General features: G+C 41.2%; 2 non-coding genes and 2 pseudogenes across 2 annotated transcripts; 3 read left to right on the forward strand and 1 right to left on the reverse strand.

The window, feature by feature from the left end:
• LOC138242773 (zinc finger protein 436-like) overlaps positions 1 to 21,462 on the forward strand; it is an 88,808-nt pseudogene that overhangs the window by 31,421 nt on the left and 35,925 nt on the right.
• Positions 386 to 504, forward strand: LOC138219090 (5S ribosomal RNA). The gene has a single exon (XR_011181571.1). It is a non-coding gene; the product is annotated as a 5S ribosomal RNA (ribosomal RNA).
• Positions 11,845 to 11,927, forward strand: trnal-uaa (transfer RNA leucine (anticodon UAA)). The gene has a single exon. It is a non-coding gene; the product is annotated as a tRNA-Leu (tRNA).
• Positions 18,564 to 18,682, reverse strand: LOC138218292 (5S ribosomal RNA; annotated as a pseudogene).

Here is a 21,462-nt window from a genome sequence, read left to right on the forward strand (position 1 = left end):
TTTTACAAGTCCGCAAAGGATCGAGGAAAGGTTTATCGCCAGCTGAAAAGAGACACAGCGCTTCGGCTGTGGAGACTTGTTCGGCTGGCGTTCGGAGAGTCGCGTTTTTCAGAATTGTACTGAGATCGTTTTCCACAGAGCTCAGATGTCAAAGCACAGCAGCAGCTCTCCACAGCGATCCTCTATAGCGCCCTTTCTCCCGCAGCTCCGTCCTCATTGGAAGGAAGCAAGAGTGAAAGGCTGAAGTGAAATAGAGCGGGGACGAAGGCAGTGAAGAGAGAGAACGTGGGAAGAAGAGAAAAACGCAAGGGAAAAAAACCAGCGTCGTAAAAGAGGTGACGGAGCTGTCCTCTCAATAAGAAGGGTGCCAGCGAGCCTTGCTCTCGCTTACGGCCACACCCCCTTGAGCACGCCTGATCTCGTCTGATCTCGGAAGCTAAACAGGGATGGGCCTGGTTAGTACTTGGATGGGAGACCGCCTGGGAATACCAGGTGCTGTAAGCTTTTAAGCGCAGGAGGCGCCCTATCCCCGCTCGCTCGCTCATTCCCCTGTTCACACGTGCAGTGCGGCTTGTCCGTCTGTTTATTTGTCAACTTTGGCGAGACACGGGTGCTTGTGTATTAGCGTGAGCGTTTTTTATTCTGATCATGAACAGTTTTACAAGTCCGCAAAGGATCGAGGAAAGGTTTATCGCCAGCTGAAAATAGACAGCGCTTCGGCTGTGGAGACTTGTTCGGCTGGCGTTCGGAGAGTCGCGTTTTTCAGAATTGTATTGAGATCATTTTCCACAGAGCTCAGATGTCAAAGCACAGCAGCAGCTCTCCACAGCGATCCTCTATAGCGCCCTTTCTCCCGCAGCTCCGTCCTCATTGGAAGGAAGCAAGAGTGAAAGGCTGAAGTGAAATACAGATGCAGCCATTCAAAATGAGCGTTAAAAACCCGCGGTTCAGTAACCGTAGGGCACCGCGGTAAGTGATTGGCTGGCCAAAATGACCGACAGGGGCACTCGTGGTGCATTGGTTGGTAGTGAAAAGATTTAATCATTTAATGTCTTTACTGTGCACGTTTCAATCCACTTAGTTTTGAATATTTATATGGAATTTTACCACTAAAGGGAAATTTTAGTAGCTGAGCATAAAAAGAAGAGGAGCATAACGCATCTGAAGGTCATAAACGATATTAATTTAGGAACATAAACATTACTGTATGTACATAAACTGTACTGTGTATGGCTGGTCTTGATAGTTTAAAGAAAAAATACACACCAGTCTTCCATTTCTCCCTAAACATTTTAAGCATGAAAGTTTTATGAAACGATACCCAAATAAGTGATTGCTGTATAGAATTAATTTTAATTTTTAAAAATTATTTAACACAAAAATTAAGCTGTTTACATCTTCCGCCTGAGAACAGTCACCCGTTGCTACCCAACGCAGAAACACAGCCACTAACTAGCAAAGAGAGGACATTAGCTAGCCAATATTATAAAGAAATAAATGATTATTTTGTTTATTTCTTTTGCACATTTATTTGAACATTTCCATCGATTGTACAAGCACTTGGAAACTGTCCAATCCCTAGTTCATCAAGCATTTACCGGTCTGGCGCCGGTCTATGTCTTCTAGGATATAATGCCAGCGAACTCTTGTTTTTATGTCCACTATAACTACGCTGGGCAAACGTTCCAAGGTCAAATTCTTCCAGCACGGGGGTACCTTTAAAGCGGAGACGACGGCACCGAAATTTTTTGGCGTGCCTTCTCTTTAAAGCCCTGGCCAAATATGAAGACAGTACGTACAGTTATAATTCAAACGGAATTAAAAACTACACATCCCAGTTACCATGGTGGTGTTTGTGATCATTGCGTTTAACCAACGAAACAGGGCGAAAAATCAGTCACATGACTTTGGGGCAGAGTTTCAAAAGCTTAACCTATCAGCAACAAAGCGAAATTTACACGATAGGCTACCTCAAACTGTCAGTTACACGACTGTGTATGTCGCTTAAGCCACTCCTATTTGGCATTTTAGTTATGGAGGCGAGAAGACGCCCCCCCCCTCTCTGGGTGTCTGATTTGCCGCCATCTTTAACTGTTCGGTGTCTGAATCGGAGTAGCTACGCGTACGAAATAAAGTTAATCCCAACTACAAAACATATATTTTTGTGGTAGGAGGGCGCAAAACATCAGTATTTACTGCTATTAATTACTGTACGTTTTATAGTTGAAATCTGAGCCTAGATATAAAGTTAGATATAAAGTTAAAATCTCGACAAAGCAATGTACGAAATACAGAGAAAATAAATCCTTTCTGACATCTAAAATCAATTTCGATCAAGGTCTCTAAAACGAACAAGAAAAAGAGGATTTTCGGAGGGCAATTACGCTGTGTTTATATAGAATAACTGATTTATGAGCAATCTAATTTCTTGTTCGTTTAAAACAGTGAAATGTCAGCTGCAAAAGATCGCACCAGAAACAGCACTCTCTCTGCCTGTCATAGACGTTCAAGAAAGGCTGAATGAAGTCATGTCAAGTACAATAATTCGGTGATCAATAATAACAGTTGTAGGACAGTATATAAGGAGGATAAGGATTTTGAAGTTGACTCGAAATCTGATAGGTAACCATTGCAAGGACTTGAAAACAGGTATAATGCATCCCTGATAGGATTCTTGCTGTCATATTCTGAACATATTGAAGATTGCTCAGTGTGGATTTAATTTCCCCAGTGAACAGGATGTGCATTTATTAATTCTAGAAAAAAAGCCTTTCTTGATTTCTCTAGTTCTTAGTTTCTCTAGTTCCCTTTAAAATAAACTATTATTCCACAATGCAGAGAATTACATGGCCAGTATTTACACATGATATTTGTGATTTAAAGAAATTAACACAAGCAGCTTTTGGAGATTTAAGTGTTGGCTGAGTTATTGCAGGATAAAAGACTAGAGATGTTGGCAAGAAGAAGATAATTTGGGGAAAGCTGAGGAATACACTTATAACAAGAACACTTCCTAATGGGGTTAGGCATACTTTTGATGAAGATGTTGAAGTTAACAGACTATATGTTTACATAGATACTGAAATAAGGATTGTATTTTAGATAATGTGTAGTTGCTGGCATTGAACTGTGTGTTGGATGCACATGAATTGAAGGAATGGGCAAACATAGCTGATGCGGATCCACAGAGCCAGCATATTAAGATGTTTATAATTAGAGGCAATTTGTTTAAATAACTAGGTATGGATACTGATGTGCAAGAGAAGTGGAAAGGCTGTTTCCTTAAGCCAGCACTATGAGATATTTTATTCTCAGTGAGATGCTGCCATTTCATAGTGGGTTTCTAACACTGTGTATAGTTCCATCCACACAGTGCCTTTACTTCCATCCATTTCTAATCTCTTTATCCAGTACAGAGGATTTGGAGCCTATCCCAGTAAGCAACGGACACAAGGCAGAATACACCCTGGACATAGCGCCAGTCCATCACAGGACAGACAGACACAAACACACACACACCAGGGCCAATTTTCCCATAAACCAATTAACTTACCAGTATGTTTTGGAGTGCGAGAGGGAGTCATATCACACATATGGAGAAAAACCATGTGACCCAGAGAGAACATGTAAACCCCACACACACAGGATGGTAGGAATTGAACCTAGGACCCCAGTGCTGCAAGATAGCAATGCTAACCACTTTGCCACCATTATAAATGGATGGATATCTTAGTTATCTTTTTAGTTCACAGGTTTGCATGCATAATTTAATTTTGAAAGCCACTGAGACATCAGGTACAACTGTTGTATTTATGAAAAAGAAACAAAACAAAAAACATACTAACAACTGTGCCATCCTACTCCTTAGTTAATACATTTTATTATTCATAAACAGTTAACATTGTTAGCAAAATATTTTGAATTATATTTAGCCCTATTTTTTCTTTAGTTTTGTATTTAACTTATTATATGATAGTCAGACTTAATGTATATTTGAACAATGAAAATATATTTTTACAAGATGCGGGGGAAAGTGCAACAGCTTATTACAGTGCTAAATTCTTATATTATTGATTGCTAATAGTTTATGCTAACACCTAACTTTCTTAATTAGATGTTTTTAAAACAGTGAACTAAGTGTAACATACTATTCAGAAATACAATCGAAAATAGTTTTGTGGTGTTTGTATGGATGAAACATTTCTAAAATGTATAACGTAACAAAATTAATGTAATGTCATTAGACAGAACAACACGTTTCTGGTTTGTTTTAATTAGCTAGTATTAGTTAGTAGTTAGTAGTTTTAATTTAATTAGTATTGCAATTCGCACTGATTACCTTGTGAAGATATGGACTTAAGAATATTCGTGCATGGTCAAAAAAATGGCATTAAGCACTTAAAATTAATATGGTTAATAATAGTAAACTGTAACGTGCTGTAACAAGATCGGTTAAACTGCGAAGAAAATGCTTTCAGAGAAAATGTTTCAGGTGTGAAGAACATAGATCTCAAATGCAATTTCAACAAAAACCTGTTCCCACACACCCTGCCCCCACTACCATTAGAATATACACAAAGCACTGAAATCTTTCGAGCTAATGATCAGGTGACCCGAGAGAGAGAGAGAGAAACACCAAGGGGTGCGGAACCAGGGAACTATTTACGTGGAAAACGGGCGATCTCCCCAGACTGTCCGCCCGTTTCACTGTTACCTAGCTACCTCTTTATTTAGAACTCACTAACACTGATTTTTAGTTTAGAAGGATTCAAGTAGGGTTTTAGATGAAAGGCAGCGACCTTAATCAAGCCCAAATCATAATTGAACCCATTCAGAGCCTACATTACATTTTAGCATTTCATTCTGAGCAGAAGACCCTCACACCTGAAGAAGGCTTGCATTTTCTCTCTTCTCTTTTAAGCATGTGTACAATGTGTAATACAATTACAATGTGTAATTACAATGCTGTAATACAATTTGAATCGTATGAGGGTGGGGGGGGGAGGGGGAGGTGTCTTTCGCTGGAAATCTCGCCTGCTTCTACTTTACGAGTCCCTCTCTGCCGGAGTGCTGGCTGTGATGAATTAAACCGGTTTCACAGGTTTCAATCACAGACCATGTGACATGGGAGTCAGGAAACTAACACACAGCGTCACCGGATTTGATAACGCTATAAAAACGCTATAAAATAATGTGACTAGGCACAGAACAAGTTTACAGCACAGTACAATAATAAATGCTGACCATGACTTTAGAAGCATAAATTGCCTTACACTCAATTTAAACACAAGCTGTCTTTAGCCCTCTAAGCTGGTTCATACAGAAATGTAGAGATCCAGGCTCAGAACACACAGCTTCATTAGCGAATACATATGCAGGACAACTAGAGAAGACGTTTTACAGAGGATGGATTTTTAGAAACATCCCATCAGTGACATCACTGAAGTCAACTCCTAGGTACTGTAACTGTCGTGTGGATAGTTTCACAAGAATCAGACAAAGGTTTAAGCATCGCTTGTTCTAGATAAAACTGCGAAAAAATCCAACAACCCATAATGTACTTCTTTGCGGGTCTGTTTGCCCAAATCATATATTCACAACGTGAAATTTAGAAAATAATATTACGTAACCAAAATCCGGAATATGGAAACAGAACCTGTGTAATTGTTGATAGATGATGTACTCGTAACATTTTTACAAGACAAACTACAACATTTAAAAAATGACTTGTATGTACTTGATATCTCTAATCAATCCACGGCGACATTGTTAAAGCAGAGTCCCAGTAAAATGAAACTAAAACGCCCTGGGCATACCGTTTCGCGCTTCATATTAGTTGCTCAAAAGTAATTTGACCGTATGAAATGCATAATATAAACCTAGAAACATATACGTGAGCAGTACTTACGTACTGTAGTATCGGTGTTAAGACATACCTCTCAAATACTGTAAATCAAGTTAAAAATATCTCAAGACCGATTCTGGTCATAATGAAACCATGTTTCGTGTATGTTTTCTTTAAAGTACCGAGACCAGCCATATAATGTATGTTTATGTTCCAAAATTAATATCGTTTATGGCCTTCACACGCGTTGCAGTATGCTCCTATTCTTTTTATGCTCAGCTACTAAGATTTCCCTTCAGTGGTAAAATTAGATATGAATATTCAATACTTAAACGGGCACAGTTAAGACATTAAATATACATATACATACTGTATACAGTACAGTTTTCATACAGTAATATGTTTATGTTCCTAAATCAATCTCTTTTATGAGCATGTGAAAGGCATGGTGAATCGATTCTCAAAAATTACTGTACTTTGCATGATTGGAAACAAATGCGTGATTGCGAAATGCTGTGGTGTTACTTTTACAAAGACGGTCAATGAAAAAAAGAATGTTGACCAGGGCAATACTTTGAGTTTACACTTACAGGTTGTCCAAGGTCATTCATTATTAATACTATTAGTAATATCTTCGTTAAAGACTTTGATGGCCACAGCTCAAACATGAGAGGTTGAGCTTTATTAGCTCCACCTTGCCAAAATTCCGGATACTATTATTTTGCTTGTCATATTATAGGAGAATTTACGGTAACTAGCGGTATTTACCGGTAACTTGCGGTAGACTGCGTACAGCGTACCGGAAAATAATGCGGTATCGCCCACACATTTTGAATGGCTGCATCTGTATGTCCCCCAGCTCGGAGCCCATTGGGCCTGCTGGTGTGACCAGAGCTGCAGCGTCGCCATGCTGGTGGGGGTCAGTTCGGCTTTTCTGTTGGAATGAACAGGGGGGTTACATGATGGTGCTGTCTGTGGTCTGGCTGTCCTGCTGCTCTGGATGAGGGGTGCGTAGTGTGGTGCAGGTTCTTGTCCCATCCTGCTCTTGGTCCAGGTTGGAGGGTTGCACCGATTCTGAGTCTTGTTAGCTGGTATGGATGGGTTTGGGGGTGTTGATACCAGAGTGGTCCGGGGGGGGTGCAGGTGTCTCGGGGGCATTCTTGTTTTTCTGTGAGTTCAGGTTGATTCTGTTGGTTTTGCCACGAATCTCCCTCACGCAGGCAAGTGCTCCCGCATTCCTACGAGCTCTCCCCGTACCAAACGTGCACGTGTCAATCATTCCTCTGCTTAAACCCTCATCTGCCCCCCGGTCATTGCTCACGATTGAGATTCTCTCCAGGAGCTTACGTACTAACTACACCTTTGCCTTACTACGACTTCTCCCCTGGACCTCGACCCCGCTTTCCGACTACCGCTTTAGCCACTCGATTTTGTACCTTCGCCTGTTTTACGCTTTCTCGGATCCTGACCCCAGCCTGTCTCTTCGTTTACGCCTCTGCCTTCTGAATCCACACCGACGCAACTTCTACGCCTTCCCGGACTCCGACCCCTGCCAGTCCCTCGACTACACTTTCGCCTGTCGATTCTGTGCCTACGCCTGTGCTACATGTGGAAGACCGAGTCAAAAGGTCAGGACAGTGACTATGCGTGGGAAAGGTTTTCTGTTCACACCTAAGACCACTGTCTTAGGTGCAAACTAAAGCCTGTGATTCCTCACACCCATTCAACCAGAGAAAATTGAAACAGATTGTAGGATGCCAAATGGCACCCCCCTGTCCTGTTTGTTTGACTTCTGACACTGCCCCTTTCCCTGTATGTTCCTTTGATATGATAAAGTATTGCCTACTTTTAATGTTTAAAAAAGGAAAGTATAACTTCAGTCCAGTGAGCATGTCTTGAGTGCTAGGGGAAACCCTTTCTCTGTGATATGCTCCCCTTCAGCTGATTGTATTAAAGATCTCTGTTGACAATCTCCCAACCTGAGTGAAGACTGAGTTTTCTTCGACATACGCCTTCCCGGACTCGGACCCCTGCCTGTTTACTCCGACTAGGCCTGCGTCTCGCGCCAACCCTACCAAGGGCACCGCATTGGATCCCTATCCTCAGCAGTCAGCCCCTGCGTGACAGGTTCTGAGTGTCTTGGTTACATCCGTTTGTGTGTATAGATGAAAAAGCTATTGAAGACCACCCCGACACCCCCCACCCATCTCGGTGGAAGTTGCCATGTTCAAAAAATCCTAAAAAGATAATTAAAGTTTCACACAACAAAGCATGACTGTGAAAGGTCAGGAGGCCTGCCTAATGGTGGTGCTGGCCCCACTAGCACCTCTTCCAGCAGCAACCTTAGTTTTTCCCAGGAGGTCTCCCATCCAGGTACTGACCAGGCTCACACCTGCTTCAGTACTGAAGGCTGCTGATTATGGCCAGCAGCCATATCACCCTGCAACTCACAACTGGCAACCCACTGAAGCTAAGCAGGTGGGAGCCTGGTCAGTACCTGGATGGTAGACCTCCTGGGAAAAACTAAGGTTCCTGCGGGAAGAGGTGCTAGTGGGGCAAGCAGGGGGCGCTCACCCTGCGGTCCATGTGGGTCCTAATGCCCCAGTATAGTGACGGGGACACTATACTGTAAACAGGCACCTTCCTTCGAATGAGATGTAAAACTGAGGTCCTGACTCTCTGTGGTCATTACAAATCCCATGGCGTTTCTTGTAAAGAGTAGGGGTGTAACCCCGGCGTCCTGGCCAAATTTCCCCATTGGCCCTTACTAATCATGGCCTCCTAATAATCCCCCTCTTTGAATTGGCTACATTTCTCTTCTCTCCTCCTCACTGATAGTGGTGAGTGTTCTGGCGCACTATGGCTGCCGTCGCATCATCCAGGTGGATGCTGCACATTGGTGGTGGTGGAGGGGAGTCCCCATTACCTGTAAAGTGCTTTGAGTGGACTGTCCAGAAAAGCGCTATATAAGTGTAAGCAATTATTATTATTATTATTAATGAGCACAACACTTGATTACAGTAAAAAAATCATTAAAAAATAAAGAAATGTTCCACAACTCAAAGCAAGGTTTTATAAGGTTAGGGGAGCTGTCTGGTGTGTAAAACACCTGGTTGCAGCACTGTGGCTGTTGTGCTTGAAGAGCTATTGACTCGTGAATACCACCCCCCTATCCCCATGTACCGGCTGTCTAATGGTGCCATATTGAAAAAATCATTACAAAATAAATAAAGGGGCCACAGCCACAGCAAGGTTGTATAAGGTTAGGGGGCCTGTCTGGTGTGTAAAACATATGGTTTCAGCAGTGTGGCTGTTGTATTTGAATTGCTATTGAGCCATGAAGAAGACCCACCTATCCCAATGTATTACCTGTAGTGTTACCTTCAGAAAATCATAAAAAAATAAAGAAAGGGGTCACAGCCAAAGCAAGGTTGTATAAGATTAGGGGGCGTGTGTGGTGTGTAAAACATATGGTTTCAGCAGTGTGGCTGTTGTATTTGAATTGCTATTGTAGCGGCAATGCTTGTTAATAAGACAGAATTAAGCGTTGGTATGCTGTCCTAAATGAGGCCCCATCTCACTCTCCATCTCTGTGGTGCAGCTGCAGAGAAAGTATTCATGCAGGCTGATTTAAGATGTTTTCTTTTGATAAGGAACAAGCTCCCAGACGGGGATGCACTTAGCTAAGCCTGGCTATCATGATCAATGGTCATCCATTGGCGCCTATCAGTCTAGGGAGTGCCGAATGGACATCTGGACTGCATTCCTAAGTGTCAAGAGTAAGTGACTTATAGCTCATCTTGACCAACCAATCAGGGACTGGCAGGGCGTGGTAATACCACGTGGGTCTCCAATGCCCGCCAAACTCTCAACCAATCAGCACACATCTGGGTCTTGGTCAAAAAGGGAGCGCAAGCTCAGATCGGGGCTCTCCTTGGCCATTTTCGCGCATCCTCAGAGACAATCACGTGACAACTGCTGTTGTCTGCAAAAGGACTTGGACTTTGTTCTAAGCGCGAGGCCGAGGATCCCGTACGTACTCAGAATTCTACCAACGTGAATGCTCCGCTTGATCAACGGCAGCCTACAGTTGGACCCTCGTCGACAAGCTGAATAGCTTATTCAGAAGCAGCGCTGGACCGGGAACGAACCAGCTTCTTCCCAGGCAAAAGAGTGACTTGTGAGGACTTGCGGTCACACTCTGTGCATAGAGACTTTCTACTAGCCAGCCGGACTGCTGGTAGATCCCCTCGGAGCAACGACTGCCCTGCGCGCCGCAGTCAGATTTCTCCGCCCGTCCTACTCCGAGCTGCACCTTGACTGGTTGGCCGGTAGCCAGAGAACGCCGACACAACGCCCATTGGACAACCGCTGCAACAGAGGCTGCAACAGAGCCTGTCAGCTGGTTTGGTGTTCGTGCCGGGAGATTCCAAATCCATACACAGTGGATAAGTAAACCCCATGTTCTACATTGCGTCTCGAGAATTCAATTGTACCTCAACACAAGTTGTTATCAATTTAATTCATGAGTAATGTATTTACTTCCGAGTTTAGAGTAACAGTGGGTAATAACACTGATTAGCGATTTGATAACTGAACGATATATATTGACATATATTCTCTGTTGTGTATCTCTTTGTGTTTGCATCTCTTCGAGATTATATACCTTGTATATTGATAACCCTCACAGTAAGGTCTGCCGCTCGTATCCAGGCAGACTAGTATATCTTTGGTGCACAATTTATATTAATAAATGTATCTCGTGTATTGAACCCGTGTGTGTGCGTTGTTAGTTGTTCTGACGGTTGATTTTCTAAAAGCTACAACGAACAACCTCCTGATTACTGTTATAATTAATAATTGTCTCAGTAAACCCATCAAACCACTACACTATTGAGCCATGAAGAAGACCTACCTGTCCCATTGTATTACCTGTAGTGTTACTTTCAGAAAATCATAAAAAAAATAAAGAAAGAGGCCACAGCCACAGCAAGGTTGTATGAGGTTAGGGGCCCTGTCTGGTGTGTAAAATATATGGTTTCAGCAGTGTGGCTGTTGTATTTTAATTACTATTGAGCCATGAAAAAGACCCACCTATCCCAGTGTATACCTGTAGTGTTATCTTCAGAAAATCATAAAAAATAAAGGTTCCACAACCCAAAACAAAGCTGGGAAATGTCAGAAGACCTGCTTAGTGTGCAAAACACTTACTTGCAGCATTGTGGGTACTGTGATTTAAATGCTATTGGTTTGTGAACAGAATACCCCTATCCCAGTGCATTGTGCCATATTAAATAAAAGCAAGAGAAAAAGAGATTCAGAACGCAAAGCTGTGTCAGTGTTCTGTGTAAAAAATCGGTTTGAACATCATGGGAGCTGTTTTTAATGAGCTGCTGAGTAAAGAATATTTTAATCTTCCTGCTGTCAGTAGTATTGTCAATATAGTTGACCCTTACCTGAATGAAAACAGGGCGTAATTGAAGGGTTTCAGAAATCAAACATAGCTTTATTCCTGTGCTTACAGTCTGGGTAATTGGAGACTGCACTGTTCTGCTTCCTAAGGTCATATATGGGTTATTCGCACGAAGCCGTATCGAACAGTATTTTTCGCGTTGTGAACGTGTGCACACAGCGGTCCTCCGGGTTCCAGTACGTGCGTAATTACGCATCGATGAAAAACCGGAGGTTTAAAAAAAGATAATTAGCCCACTGATAGTTTGATGTAGAGGCTGTGGAAATATCCACAAGTCTTGGTCTTTAAAATGCATTTGCTTTGACGGCGTTCTGTGCTTCCATTGGGAAGATATGGACAAAAGAATATTCATGCTTGGTAAAAAAAATGTCATAAAAACGAAAAAGTAAAGGCTGAGAAAGCATTCACAATGTATTTTATACACAAAGGAAGTATTCTCGCAACTCTAAGAGGTTTCGTGGTTTAATTTTTTTTAATTGTTGAATCATATTTAAATGTTAAACAACTGAAGAGTATATTGCTGTAGACCAGGATGGCCGAGTGGTTAAGGCGTTGGACTTAAGATCCAATGGACAAATGTCCACGTGGGTTCAATCTCCACTCCTGGTAGTGTTGTAATAAGTTTTAAGTGACAGAACACTTTGATGATTTACACTCTATTTAAATATGAATTTACTAAATTTCAGTTCAGTTCTCTTCACTCCCACTCCCTGGCATAACTGAGCTCTCACTATCGCATACTGAAGGCTTTACATGCATTAGCTGTATGCGATAGTGAGAGCTCAGTTATGAGTTCCCAATAAAGATGGAATCAAACAGTTTGTTCTGTCTCTCATGGTGATCCTCTTCTCGATCCAAATGAAATGTTTAATATGATGCCTCGAGAAAAAAAAAGGAGTGAATTTCCGCCTGTAATGATTGACGCCCCATCAAACATTTTGTAACATCCCCGGAAGATTATACAGTAGAATCCTGGTTTGTGGCTCAAATTCAAGGTAAACAAGACTAAGGAAACGAGTTGGAAACTTGATGTCGAACTGGAATTTAAGTACCCGGAACATTTCACTACATTGGGCAATATGTGCCAGAGAGGAGCGTTTTAAATCCTTTCGATAGCTCAGTTGGTAGCGCGGTTGACTGTATTAGAAACAGTTAGGAATCCTTAAGTCGCAGTTTTGACTCCAGCTCGAAGAAAGGTGCTTTTGTGAACTTTAATCAAATAGTTAAAATAGCGAATCTTTTTCACTCAGACGTTGATCAAAAGCTCAATAAACGATGAAGCAGAGGCTCTTGTTCCGAATTCAGCTAACATCTGGTTGTCTTGTTTTGGCAAATATCTTATCTTTGAATTAAGGGACTACGCTGTCTGATTTGTAATTCAAAAGTAGATACAAATGTCACTGTTTTCAAAGGATAGGTACTTAATTGGCTTTATGATTTGGTATTGATTTTGTATCATTATATTATTACGTTTGTGCTTTCTGTGTTTTTCTATCGTATTGTGAACTTATTTTTTAAACAAATCCTAACAAAGGCAAACACAGCACACATCTGTTTATACCAGCGGTGAATTGTACATTTTTATTAAGTACAATCTACTGTATTTTTAGAAAAAAATGGCATACTGTGCACGATATGTTGCAGAAACACAGCCTGATATTTTCATAATTATTATTTTAATCATTTGACAAGTATGAGGTCCCGGATCCAAATCTTCAGTTCTGATTTTTTTAAAGTGATATCTTCTCTTCCTCTCGTGGAAATCACAAGATGTGAGCAAATGTTTTTTGTTCTTTTTTTTTCACGTTGCGATCCAAAGAGCCTCAGACGCACAGTCTGACAGTAACCAAACCAGAATGGATTCTGCTGGGAGCCGGACTGAGCTCATTCTCACTCCCTGTGCTGAAAACAGAATTATCTCTTCCCCGAACATCGTCTACAGCTGCTAGATATTGCTCTGTGTCCTACTGCTCCAGCAATTCCTTTGACCAAAGACAGATCACTTGTGCGCTTTTAAACTTCTTGCGGCTACAGGCTCTTTGATGGCTCATGCTGATTGTCCTGTGGATCCAAAAGAAAATATTAAAGCTGATACTGATATTTTCGATTGTAATTTGCATCTAGCTACAACGTCCCTGGAAAAGATAATTTATTAGTTGCGTGCAATCGGAATCTTTTACTTTACGTATGGTAGTGGAAATAGTTTTAAAAATGTTTTCTAAAGAAGATTGTATTGCCAGGACCTGGCTCAGCGCTCAGTAGCGATGACGCTGTTGATATAGATGGAGTAGAAATGTAAGATGAATTGATGATCTAAGCTAAAATAGCCCTAACACGCCTCCTGTAACAGTGTTTGTATCCATAGCAAGTAATATTCTTTTTCAAACCTGAACGTTGCTTTTGCATTAAGTGTTATGTAACCATTAGCGGTTTCTGTAGCTTCTGAAGAGCGCACTTTTCCAAACTGAAGCCTACAGATGCAGCCATTCAAAATGCGCGGTAAAAACCTGCGGTACGGTAACCTACCCACAAGCCACCGCGGGGCACCAGAGGGTACCGCAGGGCAAGTGATTGGCTGGCCAAAATGACCGACAGGGGCACTCGTGGTGCATTGGTTGGTAGTGCAAAGATTTAATCATTTAATGTCTTTACTGTGCACATTTTAATCCGCTTAGTTTTGAATATTTATATGGATTTTACCACTAAAGGGAAATTTTAGTAGCTGAGCATAAAAAGAAGAGGAGCATAATGCATCTGAAGGTCATAAACGATATTAATTTAGGAACATAAACATTACTGTATGTATGTAAACTGTACTGTGTATGGCTGGTCTTGGTAGTTTAAAGAAAAAATACACACCAGTCTTCCATTTCTCCCTAAACATCTTAAGCATGAAAGTTTTATGAAATGGTACCCAAATATGTGATTGCTGTATAGAATGAATTTTAATTTTTAAAAATTATTTAACACGAAAATTAAGCTGTTTACATCTACCGCCTGAGAACAGTCACCCGTTGCTACCCAACGCAGAAACACAGCCACTAACTAGCAAAGAGAGGACATTAGCTAGCCAATATGATAAAGAAATAAATGATTATTTTGTTTATTTCTTTTGCACATTTATTTGAATATTTCCATCGATTGTACAAGCACTTGGAAACTGTCCAATCCCTAGTTCATCAGGCATTTTACCGGTCTGGCGCCGGTCTGTGTCTTCCAGGATATAATGCCAGCGAACTCTTGTTTTTATGTCCACTATAACAGACAATCTCCTTTGCTTTTAACCGAGCGTTTAATAATTTCCTAAAATGAAAATGATTTACTTTATTTCCCTCACAGGATCAATAAAAGTATCTATCATCTGTCTAAACTATGGGACAGAATTCTGGGGTCTCCCCATACCAGAGATTATGGTAGGGCTTCAGAATGGTGATTGGCTGACACCATCTGACACCCCTCTGATTGGAGAAAAAAAGACGTGCTGGTTTGCTATACATACTGTACCAGGAAGAGGATTTCTTTCTATTCAAAACATGTATTTTAAAAGTTTAAGAAGTAAAAACCTTACAGCGTACACAGATTTCTAAACTGATCAGGATCGTTATCTTTGTCTTATGCATAATAATGTTCAGCAAATTAATAATAAACTTTATTTTATATAGCTTTTTAAACGAATAAGTAATTAGATTGCTCATAAACCTAATCACTTGCTTTTTCTTTTTATTTAGGCTCAGATTTCAACTATAGACCGTATTATTAATAACCATAATAACAACCAACCAACAAAAACAACCATATAAACATAATACCAACCAAAAACATAGATAACAACCACAATACAAAATCAAATAATCAAACCATTTTACTCTCGCAAAGTCCTCCAATTATCATAATCCCGCCCCTTATGCAAAACCAAACCTTCCTCCCATCCCAGTTTATCCTGTTTATCATAAACAAAATCCACCTCAATTTTCAACATAAAGCATTACACAAAATCAATACCTCAACACTCCATACTCAACAACGATAATTCACAAACAGCCAGAACATGTAACTACACATTCCCAAACAGACCTAATTTCCATAGCCCCGCCCTTTATGCAAAACCAACATCCCTCCCCTGTTCTCTCTCTCCCCTGGTGGTTGTAATTGTTTTTATTTTCAAATAAATTTTAGCAAAGTCATGTATTTTAAAAATCTTAAGATGTTTATATTTATGTCTTTATTTAGTGGTTTCATTAGTGACAAAGGCTAAACTTTCTTGGAAAAATGTCTTTTATGTAAACCATGTTTGCTATTAATTCATTCAGGACTAAAATATGTTCATTGTCTTCTAATGAAAAAGGGTTCCTTTCGCCGTAGTCGGGAGCCTAGCCTTTAACTAGTAAGTACTGTATTTACTGGGTTTTTGAGGGGGGGGGGGGTGTCTTTCGCTGGAAATCTCGCCTCCTACTTTGAAAATACCCGTGAAACCGGTTCAATTCGTCACAGCCAGCACTCCTGCAGAGAGTTGGGTTGTACTTGCAGTGTATACAGTACACGCGTTATGCTCTTCGTTAATGTCTGTGAAGTTTTATTTAATCTCTGAGCCATACTGATTCTTCTGGAAGCCAGTTTCCGCCAGGGAGTAAAAAAAAAAACACACTATGGTATTCTCTCCAATGCAGTGCAGTTAAAAACATACCTCTGATGCTGCTCCTAAATGAATATCGTTTATGACCATCAGAAGCTTTATGCTCCTTTTCTTTTTTCCAGTGGATTGAACAGGGAGAGGCATTTCATGATGTACTTTTCACTGATGAAACAACAGTGGCTCTGGAACAGTTTTCAACCAAGTCGTTTTATAAAAAGGGGAGATATGTACACGTTACTGAAGCTAAAAGTTTAGCCTTTGTCACTAATGTAACCACTAAATAAAGACATATAGAAATCCCTACGTTACAGACTGTGTATGGCTGGTATTGGTAGTTTAAAGAAAAAATACACACCAGTATTCCACTTTCTCCCTAAACATTTTAAGCATCAGAGTCTTACATGTGGTTATTTCGAAAACGTTTGTACGTGCTCCTTCTTACCATGTTACTGTTTACTGTTACTGACCATATTAAGTTTAAGTGCCTGTGGGCACTTTTCCTGTCCGTGGGGGGTGGACCGTCTTTCATTAGAAGGTTAGTCTGTTCTACTCTGAGAATGTAGAGGGGGTGGAAAGTGCCCGCTGTCATTTAATTAGTATTAAAATCTTAGTTATCTTTCTAGTTCACAGGTTTGCATGCATAATTTAAATTTGAAAGCCACTGAGACATCAGGTACTACTGTTGTATTTATGAAAAAGAAACAAAACAAAAAACATACTAACAACTGTGCCATCCTACTCCTTAGTTAATACATTTTATTATTCATAAACAGTTAACATTGTTAGCAAAATATTTTGAATTATATTTAACCCCATTTTTTCTTTAGTTTTGTATTTAACTTATTATATGATAGTCAGACTTAATGTATATTAATGTATATTTGAACAATGAAAATATATTTTTACAAGATTTTACATTAAGCACTTAAAATTAATATGGTTAATAATAGTAAACTGTTACATGCTGTAACAAGATTGGTTAAACTGCGAAGAAAATCCTTTCAGAGAAAATGTTTCAGGTGTGAAGAACATAGATCTCCAATGCAATTTCAACCAAACCTGTTCCCACACACCCTGCCCCCACTACCATTAGAATATACACAAACATTTTAGCGTTTCATTCTGAGCAGAAGACCCTCACACCTGAAGAGTGCTGGCTGTGACGAATTAAACCGGTTTTACAGGTTTCAATCACAGACCATGTGACATGGGACTCAGTAAAGTAACACACAGCGCCATTGGATTTGATAATACTGTACCTAACCAAAATCCGCAATATGGAAACAGAACCTGTGTAATTGTTGATAGATGATGTACTCGTTGAAATAACTCATTTCTAAATACCTTTTTCACTGTTAACATCTTGTAGCAACTTTGCGACAAAATATACACTCTGACAGTTCATCCTGCTACCAACATTAAATAAAACAAATCTTAAGATTTCTATATTTATGTCTTTATTTAGTGGTTTCATTCGAAGCTTACAATGTTTAGGGAGAAATGGAATACTGGTGTGTATTTTTTTCTTTAAAGTACCGAGACCAGCTATATACTGTATGTTTATGTTAAGATTTCCCTTCAGTGGTAAAATTAGATATGAATATTCAATACTTAAACGGGCACAGTTAAGACATTAAATATACATATACATATTGTATACAGTACAGTTTGCATACGGTAATATGTTTATGTTACGCGATTAAAAAATAAATAAATAAAACTGAAAGGTCCAGCACCAGCTGGATTTGAACACACAACCTACCAGTTGGTAGTCACACACCTAGACCAGTAGGCTACAAGACAGCTCACATAAGCAGCCAGGCGAAACAGCCCTACACAGCCCTGCCGCAGTACACGGATATAATCATACCGTTATTAAATTCTTGAGATACGCGATTCCATATTATATTCCCTTTTAATCAAATTCTAAAAGTATGCTTGTTGACTCCGGTATCACGTTAGTTAAAGACTTCGAAGCTTACAATGTTTAGGGAGAAATGGAATACTGGTGTGTATTTTTTTCTTTTCATGATAGGTGTCGCATTTTAAATCATTTTCGTAGTTAGAAATTATGAAACGCCCTGTTAAAAGCAAGGAAGTTTTTATGCCCGTTGAAGTAAAACAAAATGCCTGACAAAGTATGGCTTGGACAGATTCCAAGTGCTTGTACAAATGTGCTAAAGAAATTATACTTTGAGTATACAGCTTGTCCAAAGTCATCCATTATTAATACTATTAGTAATATCTTCAGTAAAGGCTTTGATGCATAAATATTTCTGATAAAGGTAGGTTGTGTACTTTTGTCCAACTGAGCAATCTTGCTTTCATAAAATATACCAACATTTTAATGACTGATGATTAACATGCTGTAATACACAGTTCAAAATTAAAGGCTCAAATGCTGTACATGAGAGGTTAAGCTCCCCCTGGCGGTTTTACAAGGCGACGCCGGATAGTTATGCGTGATGCCCCGGTGGGTGTGTCGCGGTATGCCGCAAGATACCTCACCCATTTTGAATAGCTGCATCTGTATAGATCACCTTTCCATCCTCCAGGTTTTCCTCCCAAAGCCTACGGTACCAACGTCAACCCCTGCTGGCTGAGAGAGCAGAAGCTTGCAGCACCTGGTAATCCCAGAAAGTCTCCCATCCAAGTACTAACCAGGCCCAACCCTGCTTAGCTTCCAAGATCAGACAAGATCAGGCACGTTCAGGGTGGTGTAGCCGCAAGCGAAAGCCATGGCGCCTGACTCGCTACTTGAAGCTGTGTGTGGCTGGGGCTCCGTGCCCCCCGAGCGGGACTGAAGGATCGTTCGTGTGCAACTCTTTGGAAAGGAGCTTCTTTCCAAATCGCATTGCGTACCTGGATGTTGGCGAATGTGCTCCCTTGTGTTGGCTTGTCCCGCACTGGAGGAGAACAAACAAACTGCTCGGAGGAGCACAAGGCAAGTCTTCACAAGACAAAAACCTCCAGTGCACAGCACTCTGAAAACATTTCTGGGCTGTCGCGTGTTTATTTCAGCACATAAAGCGCACCAGTCCAACACGTCGGACGGGCGCGCGGCGCCTCCGCCCTCTTGTGGCCTTGCACCGTCAGAGCAAGAGGCTCCTTCTCGCTGCCTTTCCGCTGTATGCAGAGCCCCGAGAGGGAACCTGGAGCGCACACTTTGTGGGGGGCGGGGGACCGCGTTCGCGCTCTGCCCCCGGTCTCTTGCGTGAGAACTATATCTCACGGCGCCAACCAGCGGCCAGGAGACAAGTACAATATCGCGGGACAGGGGGGCCTCGTCATTGATTGTTACATATGAGACGGGGATTAGGAGGAGACCCCGACTGATTGGTAAAGGGGAACACTAACACCAGAGTGACACCCCCGGCGTCTCTTTTTGAGAGACGCCCTGGGATTTCTTAATGGGCAAGGAGGGTCGGGACCTCGGTATTACGCCTCCCCCGAAGGACGGCGCCTGTTTGTGCAGCAGAGTGTCGCCATCAGGATGCTGGGGCATAAGAAAGCCAATCAGACCGCAGGGTGAGCGCTCCCTACTGGTCCCAGTCACACCTCTTGCAGGAGCAACAGCAACCTGAGCTTTTCCGGGGGGAATCTCCCATCCGGGTGCCGGCTAGGCTCACACCTGCTGGGCTGCCGTGGGTGAGCCCAGTCGAGAGTCGCAGGGTGAGATCTAGTCACCGGGGAGAAACGATACAAGCAAAGGATTACTCGGCTCCCTGCACTTGAAAAGAAAATAACAAATGACTCGTTCCCGCGGGAGCTGAATGTACCTGCATGTTGTAGTGGTTTGATGGGTTTACTGAGACAATTATTAATTGTAGCAGTAATCACGAGGTTGTTCGTTGGGGCTTTTAGAAAATCAATCGTCAGAACAACTAACAACGCACACACACGGGTTCAATACACGGGATACATTTATTAATATAAACTGTGCACCAAACATATATTAGTCTGCCTGGATTCGAGCGGCAGACCTTACTGTGAGGGTTATCAATATACAAGGTATATAATCTCGAAGAGATTCAAACACAAAGAGATACACAACAGAGAATATATGTCAATATATATCGTTCGGTTACCAAATCGCTAATCAGTGTTATTACCCACTGTTACTCTAAACTCGGAAGTAAATACATTACTCATGGATTAAATTGATAACAACTTGTGTTGAGGTACAATTCAATTCTCGAGACGCAATGTAGAACATGGGGTTTACTTATCCACTGTGTTTGGATTTGGAATTTCCCGGCACGAACACCAAACCAGCTGACAGGCTGATCATGATAGCCAGGCTTAGCCAATTGCATCCCCGTCTGGGAGCTTGTTTCTTATCAAAAGAAAACATCTTAAATCAGCCTGCATGAATTCTTTCTCTGTGGCTGCACCACAGAGATGGAGGGTGAGATGGGGCCTCCTTTAGGAGCATACCAACGCTTAATTATGTCTTATTAACAAGCATTGACGCTACAACGTCTATGACAGGCAGAGACAGTGCTGTTTCTGGTGCGATCTTTTGCAGCTGACATTTCACTGTTTTAAACGAACAAGAAATTAGATTGCTCATAAATCACTTATCCTATATAAATACAGCGTAATTGCCCTCCGAAAATCCTCTTTTTCTTGTTCGTTTTAGAGACCTTGATCGAAACTGATTTTAGATGTCAGAAAGGATTTCTTTTCTCTGTATTTCCTACATTGCTTTGTCGAGATTTTAACTTTCCATTTAGGCTCAGATTTCAACTATAAATCGTACACTAATTAATAGCAGTAATTACTGATGTTTTGCTCCCTCTTACCACAAAAATATATGTTTTGTAGCTGGGATGAACTTTATTTCGTATGCATAGCTACTACCATTCGGACACGAAGCGGTTAAAGATGGCGGCAAATCAGACACCCAGAGAGGGGGGGCGGGGCGTCTTCTCGCCTCCATAACTAAAATGCCAAATAGGAGTGGCTTAAGCGACATACACAGTCGTGTAAATGACAGTTTGAGGTAGCCTAGCGTGTAAATTTCGTTTTGTTGCTGATAGGTTAAGCTTTCGAAACTCTGCCCCAAAGTCATGTGACTGATTTTTCGCCCTGTTTCGTTGGTTAAACGCAATGATCACAAGCACCACCATGGTAACTGGGATGTGTAGTTTTTAATTCCGTTTGAATTATAACTGTACGTACTGTCTTCATATTTGGCCAGGGCTTTAAAGAGAAGGCGCGCCAAAAAAGTTTGGTGCCGTCGTCTCAACTTTAAAGGTACCCCCGTGCTGGAAGAATTTGACCTCGGAACGTTTGCCCAGCGTACTCCTAGGTACTGTAACTGTCGTGTGGATAGTTTCACAAGAATCAGACAAAGGTTTAAGCATTGCTTGTTCTAGATAAAACTGCAAAAAAAACAAAACAACAACCCATAATGTACTTCTTTGCGGCTCTGTTTGCCCAAATCATATATTCACAACGTGAAATCTAGAAAATAATATTACGTAACCAAAATCCGCAATATGGAAA

Source organism: Lepisosteus oculatus, chromosome 14 (assembly GCF_040954835.1).
Source record: "Lepisosteus oculatus isolate fLepOcu1 chromosome 14, fLepOcu1.hap2, whole genome shotgun sequence".
NCBI classification, from domain to species: Eukaryota; Metazoa; Chordata; class Actinopteri; order Semionotiformes; family Lepisosteidae; genus Lepisosteus; species Lepisosteus oculatus.